Below are 7,299 nucleotides of genomic sequence, written 5' to 3'. Positions count from 1 at the left end.
AAGATTCACGCTTATGATTTCTGGCTCTTCCTTACCTGTCCATGGTGCCTGCCTCCCGGCGAGCCTTCCCACGTGCAGCCCGTGGCACCTGGTGGTCACCTGCTGTTCCCTGTAAAATGAGAGAGGTACGCATCAGATAGAACCCAATCTCGGTTAGCACACCCTACCCCTGCGACACCAAAAAGAAAACGCGGCGGTGCCCATGACGGCTGACTCCTCCCTTTTGTTTCCACCTCGGTTATCGGAGACAAGTCCCCGTGGAGAGAGATTCTCCCGGCCTTTGGCTGACTAACACCGTCTAAATCTTATGTACAAAAAAGGCACCCGTGCTGAGTCACTGAAGGTCCAAGACCGGGGTCGCTCCAAAGACACCTTTGCCACGTGTGTGTGCGCTAGAGAGACCGGCGCCATTCCCACTGTCTAAAGAAATGGGCATGGCCATGTCCACAGTTGTGAAACCGCACGCTAAGATCATGGGTGTGGCAGCTCCCAGCAGACACGACGCGCACAGCATGGTTTTCACCTTAGCCATGTGATATGTTTGTATCGGCCATGTGTAAGCCATGTAGCCCCCAAGGTGCCTCTCCCTCTATGTGGAACGTTCTGCTAGCCGGTCAGTCAACGCTGTCACATGAATGGGAGGCACACGTGGACACGTGACCAAATGGGAGGGAAGGATGTGCCCTCGGAGAAGCTTTCCGGTTGCCCTGTGTGCAGTAGGGTTGAAGGGATCTTGTCGATCATCGAATCTGACCCCCTGCCCTGGGCAGGAGAGGAAACCGGGCTCAAATGACCCCAGCCAGGTAGATGTTGAGCCTCCTCTGAAAGACCCCCAGGGTAGGAGCCGTCACCGCTTCCCTTGGCAGTCAGTTCCATATCCTAGTCACCCTGATTGCGAAGTAGTGCCTTTGGATGTCTAGTCTAAACCTACTCGCTAACAATTTAAGGCTCTTATTCCTTGTTTGGGGCGGGGGGTGCTAGGGAGAACTGGGTCTCTGTCAAAGCCTGCGGGTGCCCCCTGGGGAGCTTATAGATGGGCACCAGGCCCCCCTCAGCCTTCTCTGGTGAAGGCTGAACAGGTTCAGGTCCCATAGACTCTCTTTGTAGGGTCTGCCACGCTACCCCCGGATTATGCGGGTGGCCCTCCTCTGGACCTTCTCGATGCTGTCGACATCTCGCCTGCAGCGCAGTGCCCAGAAGTGGACACAGTACTCCAGCTGCAGCCTGACCAGTGTGTCACATAGAGGGGGAGGATTGCGACTTTGGACCTGCTCGTGATGCATCTGTAGATGCACGACAAGGGACGGTAAGCCCTACCCATTGTGACCTTGCATTGTGGGCCCGTGTTCATCTCAGAGTCAGTAATGACTGCAAGATCTCTTTCTGCCACTGTGCTCAGAAGGGAGTTTCCCAGCCTCTGAGCATGCTGCTGGTTCCTACTAGAAAAGTGCAGCACTCTCCACTTGTCAGCATTGAAACGCATCCTATTTTTGTGAGCCCACCCCTGTAACCTGTCCACATCTTGCTGTCATCTGTCCTTCTCTACTCGCGTGCCCACCTCACCCCCAAATCTTGGTCTCATCAGCAAATTTGAACAGGCTGCTTTTTAGGCCTTCGTCCCAGTGACTAATAAAGAAATGGAATGGTGTGGCCCCAAAGACCGAGGCCTGGGGGACTCCAGTGCCCACTTCCCTCTAAGTTGAAAAAGACCTGTCCACCGCTATCCTCTCAGGATGACCCTTCAGCTAATTTGCAATTCTTCTGACTGTGAAGGCATTAATGTTACAGTCACCTAGTTTTTTGATGAGAAAGGGGCGGGAAACAAAAACTGTCAGTCGCAAGCGACGGGTGTTCCTGCTAGCGACTCTGGGCGGTGCTGGAATCGGGCACCAGACCCTCCTCCAAGGTTCGCCGTTCCCCCGGGCGAGTTTTTCGACAGTCACCCGATGCTTTCACCACCTAGTCTGGGGGAGGCTTTGTAGGTTTGGGCCCAGTCGCCTTGCTTTGTAGGGCCTGCCCTGCTACCCTGTGACTGAGGGAGCGGTGCTCTCTGTGCCGGCCACCTCCCTCTTGGGACCAGATGTGGGACTGTGACTGCAGTAGGCCCGGCACCGCAGAGAGGGGTGGGATTGCCTCCCGGGACCCGCTTGCAATGTGTCTGTAGATGTGGGACAGGGTGCAGCGGGCCCTGCGGACCATGTCCTCATGTTGCCGGCTCACGTTTGTCCTGGAGGCGATGCCAACGTTGAGAGCCTTGTCGGCCACTGTATGGAGAAGAGCGTTCCCCAGCCTACGCTTGCCACCCCTGCATCCGGATTGCCAAGTGAGACATCGAATGGTATGGGCCCTTGGCCCGAGCTCTCAGTGACTGCCGGCTGAGTTCCTCTGGGTTGAAAGCAACCCGTCTGTCACTGCTGTGTGGGTGCGACTGCGTGGCTAGTTTGCCGCCCATAGGACCGGGTAGGCATGGGCACTACAGTCGCTGTGTTGTGCGAACCTCATGTCGGGGGAAACTGTGCCCAAGGCCTTTGTCCAGTCCAGGAAGACATGTGCCATGACCCCCCTGTTCAGGGACCATGTGGCTCGACGGGAAAAAGAAACGGGGTTAGTTGGGCAGGACCTGCCCTTGATGAACCCAAGTCAGTTGCCTCTGAGCATGACCTCCCATGCCAGGCCCACGGATCATTTTCTCAAAGACGTTTCTCCAAGGACTGAAAGTCGAGAGGCAGAGGCCGTACCTCTTGCTGCCACGCGCGGTCCCTACTGAGGCCCCTTTCCTGGCAACATGTGGGCCATGTCTCCAGGAAGGCGGCTGAGCAGTTGGTGTGTGCGGTATTGCCCATTGTCTAGGTGGAAAGGAATCTTGTGGGGTGCGGTGCAAGCTACTGGTGTGTCACCTGCGGGTTGCGCCTGGAGTGGCGCAGTTTTTGGAGAGAGGCTAAGGTAGACAAGTTTGGTGTCTGTTTTGGTGGCTTGGCTGAAGCCTGTGGCTGGTGTCCTGAGGACCCGGGAGGCCTGCTGCCCGTCCTGCCGTGTGATGACAGCGGTGGGTGCCTGGGAGGGGGCGGGGGGCTTGCTGGTGCATGCGGTGTGTGAAGGTGCATCTCGTTCTGGTGACAGATGCCAAAGGTACTGGTGTCCTCCTTTGCACGTTTGGTGGCATGCGAGATGGGCTGCAACCTTGGCCTGCTGCACAATGTGCTAGGCTGTGTGTGTAGCCACGTGTACTGCTGAGTGAGTTCTGCCATTGAGCGTGTGCCCGGGCCACTGTGCATGTGATGTGTGTTTGGGGTAGGGGGGGTCTGCACGTAGTGCTGGCTGAAGTTGCGGGTAGAGGGAAGAGTGACTCTAGGGCAGTGCCCATGGTCTGGCCAGACCTGGGCCAGGGGCAGTGTAGGTGACAGAGTTTCTGGAACTCCGGGGCGTCCCAACTGGGCAGGAAGGCATTGTGTCGATGGAGATGGAGGTCTGTTGTTCTGCACCTTCAGCCTCAAGAACTGTGTGGACCTAGTGTTGGCCTGCGATAGGGGCCTTCCTGGTGTATGGACCCCCGGAGGACCTGCTGTAGGAAGGGACGGACGGCGGGATGGAGCTGGTGGGTGAGGGGGAGCAGGGTGACCATGGGCCTCTGGACCCCTGTGGCGAGCCTGACTGCCTTGTGGCTGCAGGTGTCGGATAAGGGGGTTTGTGACGGGGTGCAGCCTGGCATAAAGTCACTGGGGGAAGGGAGCTAGCTTGGGCGGGGAGGTTGTGAGGTGGGGTGGCTCTGTGAGTGGGGCAGGTGTGCTGAGGTGGGAGGGCCTGTCAGGGAGGAGGCTGTGGTGTATGGCCCTGGTGTTGCAGAAGCTGGAGGTGTGCAGGCAGTCAGCAGGGCTGCTGAGGGCCTGGCAGGAGTGTAAGAGAGGAGGGCAGTGAATGCCCCTCCACCCCAACCCTGTTAGGGCAGTGGTGCCTGTGTGCCCCTGAAGGAGGAAGGGGTCTGGTAGCCTAGGGCACCCCCAGTTTGTGTGGCGAGTCACAGCGGGCTGAGTCGGTGGTGAGCAGTGTGATGTGGCAGAGCCCAGTGAAAGGCCCTTGTGTGTTTTGGCTGGAGAATGGGTGCCTGTGGGATGGGGTGCTGCATGGCAGCCCCTGCTCCTGTGTTTGCTGTTTGGAGGAGGATATGCTGTGTGTGTGCCCCTTTGGGGGGGGGGGGCTCATTTTGGGGGTGAGCAGGGTGGATGGTGGCTGTTGGACGTCAGGGTGGGTAGTCGAGGTGGGGGGGAAATAGGTATTTAGGTGTCAGGGGTGAGCGGGAGAGGGAGCGGATGACTTGTAGCGTTTGCTGGGTGGCAACAGTGTGGAGCGGCTTGTGGGTTGTGGGATGGAGTCTACAGTTGAGGCACAGGGCAAGGCTGCCACCGGCCAGGGAGGTTGTGGGGAGCTGCCTGGAGCTGTGCTACTCTGTGCTGTGTGGTAGATGGATGAGAGTGGTGCTGCTTTTGTGTGGTGACTGCTTTGGCAAGCGTGGCAGGCTGTCTGGTGCTCCTGGTCCTGTGTTGCTGAGTAAGCGAGTGGGGCCGGGGAAGTGTCTCTGTGGGATGTGGGACGGTAGCGCTTTGTGGCCCTTGATGCCCTGCTGTGGGGCCCTGGCACTGTTGGTGGGGGGGAGCTGTGTTTGGGAAAGGAGGTGAGAGGCTGGTTTGGTCTTGTCGATGAGGGCTTGTGGCTGGGAGTTAGAGTCAGTTAGGATTGAGGCAGGGTTCAAGAGCTCAGTTCTGTGCTGTGCAGGAGTGTCGGGTGTGGTGGGCTGTGGCACGTGCCCAACCTGGCGGGGCTGCAAAATGCTGTTGCTGGCCTGTCGTGCTGAAGCAGCGGAGAACGGCTGGCTGTGCAGGGTCAAGAAGGTAAGGGCTGTGGGCAGGGAGTGTTGTTGCAGGGCGGCCAGGGCCTCGGTGGGCAGGAGGAGGCAAGTAGCAAGTCAAGGGGCTGCAGCTGGCCCTGGGGCAGGAGGGGCGTGAGGGCTCAGTGATGGGGCAGGAAGGGGCTGGGCTGAGGTGTATAAGGCAGGGTGGGGGCAGAGGATGTGGGGGCGGTCTGGCCTGGGCAGCAGTGGGGAGAGGAGCTGCTGCTTGTGGTGCTGCTCATGGTGTGCTGGACGGGAGAGGGGAGGTGAGGCTGTTGCTTGGGTGGAAGAGCTGGGGGGCAGGGGGGAATGTGGTGTTTCCCAGCTTGTGTAGGCAAATGCAGTGTGGTGGGGGGTTGTGCTTGTGCCTTGCTCTGGGCCCCCGGGGTGGTGGCTCTGAGGGATAGGGTGTTCGGGTTGGTGGGAGGGGTAGGGGGAGGTGAGGCCTTGTAGGGGTGTATGTGCTGTGGAGGGGGGTGGTTGGTGGGGGAGAGCCAGGTTAATGGGGTGTTTTTGTTGTGGCAGGTGTGGCTGAAGGGCCTGTTGGTGGAGTATTGGAGGCGTGAGGTAAGTGCTTGTCCCAGGTGTGCGTGGAGGGTTTGGGATGGAGAATGTGGTTGGGCGTCGAAAGGTTTATTGTCGAAATGTTGGCTACCAATGCCCAACTCGGGATCCTTAAAATTCTGGTTTATTAGACGGATTGAAACACTGTAATGAAGTTAAATCATAAACCTTGGGGCTGGGCCACACACACACACACACACACACACACACACACACACTAGCAAGCTACAAGAGTCAGGTATACCTGTCCTACAAGAGCTGGAATCTGCCGTTGGTGGCCAGTCAAGGCTTCTTTCAGCGTGATGTTATCCAAAAGAAGGGGGCCACTGGCTGGTCCTTCTGGCTGGACAGGTTGGGTGCTGGTCGAGTTGGAGATCAAGAGAGCACTGCTGAGGCTCACTTTTCACTGCTTTTTATCTGTCCTTGGCAGACTTTGGTGACTCCCCAGTTGTCAGGCTTGCCCAATCCACGGGTTGTTTATCCTCGTGGGACTTCCCCCCCTCGGTGGCTACTAGATGGCATCTGTCAGCCCCAGGGGTCGTCCGCATGTACGTGCAGGTTTGGGAGTCCGTTGATGAATTTTGAATAGGGCTCTGGGAGTGGTCGATCTGGAGATATTCAGCCCAAAAGTTGGTCCCCAGCGTTGATTAACTCAGGCCAGGGCTTCTAGTCCTTGATCAGTGACGTTTAGAGAGTTCCCGGTTGTTACATTGGTTTCTATTGAGTTCTTCTGTTGGTTGATCTGCAGTTTCCCAGGTATTAATTGCTGCCTGCTACCGTGTTACACATTCAATCACTGATTCACTCGCTCTTTCAGGGGCCAGCCTGATACAGGGAAGGGCAGTTTGATTCCTGCCTTTGTTAACAATGTTACAATGTATAACTTACTTATGAATCTAAACACATTTAGTTGAAAGTTGAAAGGTGAGGAGTATAAAATAGAAGCTACAAATGCCATGGCACACAAATAGAGAAAAATACCAAAATACACAGGGAGATACAAAATGCACACATACAAATTTTAAAACACAATTCCTTATCTTAAAGTGAAAGAAAGAGGAAGGAAGAAAAGGTAGAAGAAGAGAAACATATCCAAAGAGGGGAGAGCAAATTCAGGCAAGAGGAAAAGGGGGCTTTCTGCTACATTATTCCCCCACTTAACATTGGCCTTACACAAGGGTGATGTCACTAAAGTATTTGGGCTAGTATTTTAGCCTCATCTATTTTAGCATGTACTGTGTGTAGGGTGGAAACACGTCTGCAATACAAGAATATAATTAGGAACGTTAAAATTATGATTAGGATAAACAGCACTACGATGGGGTGCATCGTGAGATTCAGAATACCAGTGGCAGTTGGGGACCAGCCCAGGAGGGTCTCCCAAGGGCTGTAGTGGGTGATTTGGTTGATTCTGGTGACTACCTGGGTAACTTGGTGGTTGTTAGTTTGGATAATAGTGTAGGTTGTATTGGCTTGCGGACTACTGTGCTCTGGGTGGCGTGCTGAAGGAGTTCGGTGCCCAGGTGGTTTTCTCTTCCATCCTACCAGTGACCGGACGAGGAAGACGGCAGGAGAACTGCATCAAAGAGACCAAGTGGCGGCTTCGGCAGTGGTGTCTCAAGGCACGCTTCGGCTTCCTGGACAATGACCTGCACATCACGACGAGGGACATGCTCAGCTGGGATGGGCGTCACCTGTCCCCCAAAGGTAAGCGTGTGTTTTCTTCTAGGTTGGCTGATCTCCTCCAGCGGGCTTTAAACTAGGCTCGTCGGGGGGAGGGGAGTACGAGGGCAGGGGAAGCTGTGGACCACCAAACCATGTGGCACCCACAAGGACAGCCTAGCCTGAAG

Source organism: Alligator mississippiensis, chromosome 11, assembly GCF_030867095.1.
Source record: "Alligator mississippiensis isolate rAllMis1 chromosome 11, rAllMis1, whole genome shotgun sequence".
Taxonomy (NCBI): domain Eukaryota; kingdom Metazoa; phylum Chordata; order Crocodylia; family Alligatoridae; genus Alligator; species Alligator mississippiensis.
Note: the sequence above shows the minus strand (reverse complement) of the source record.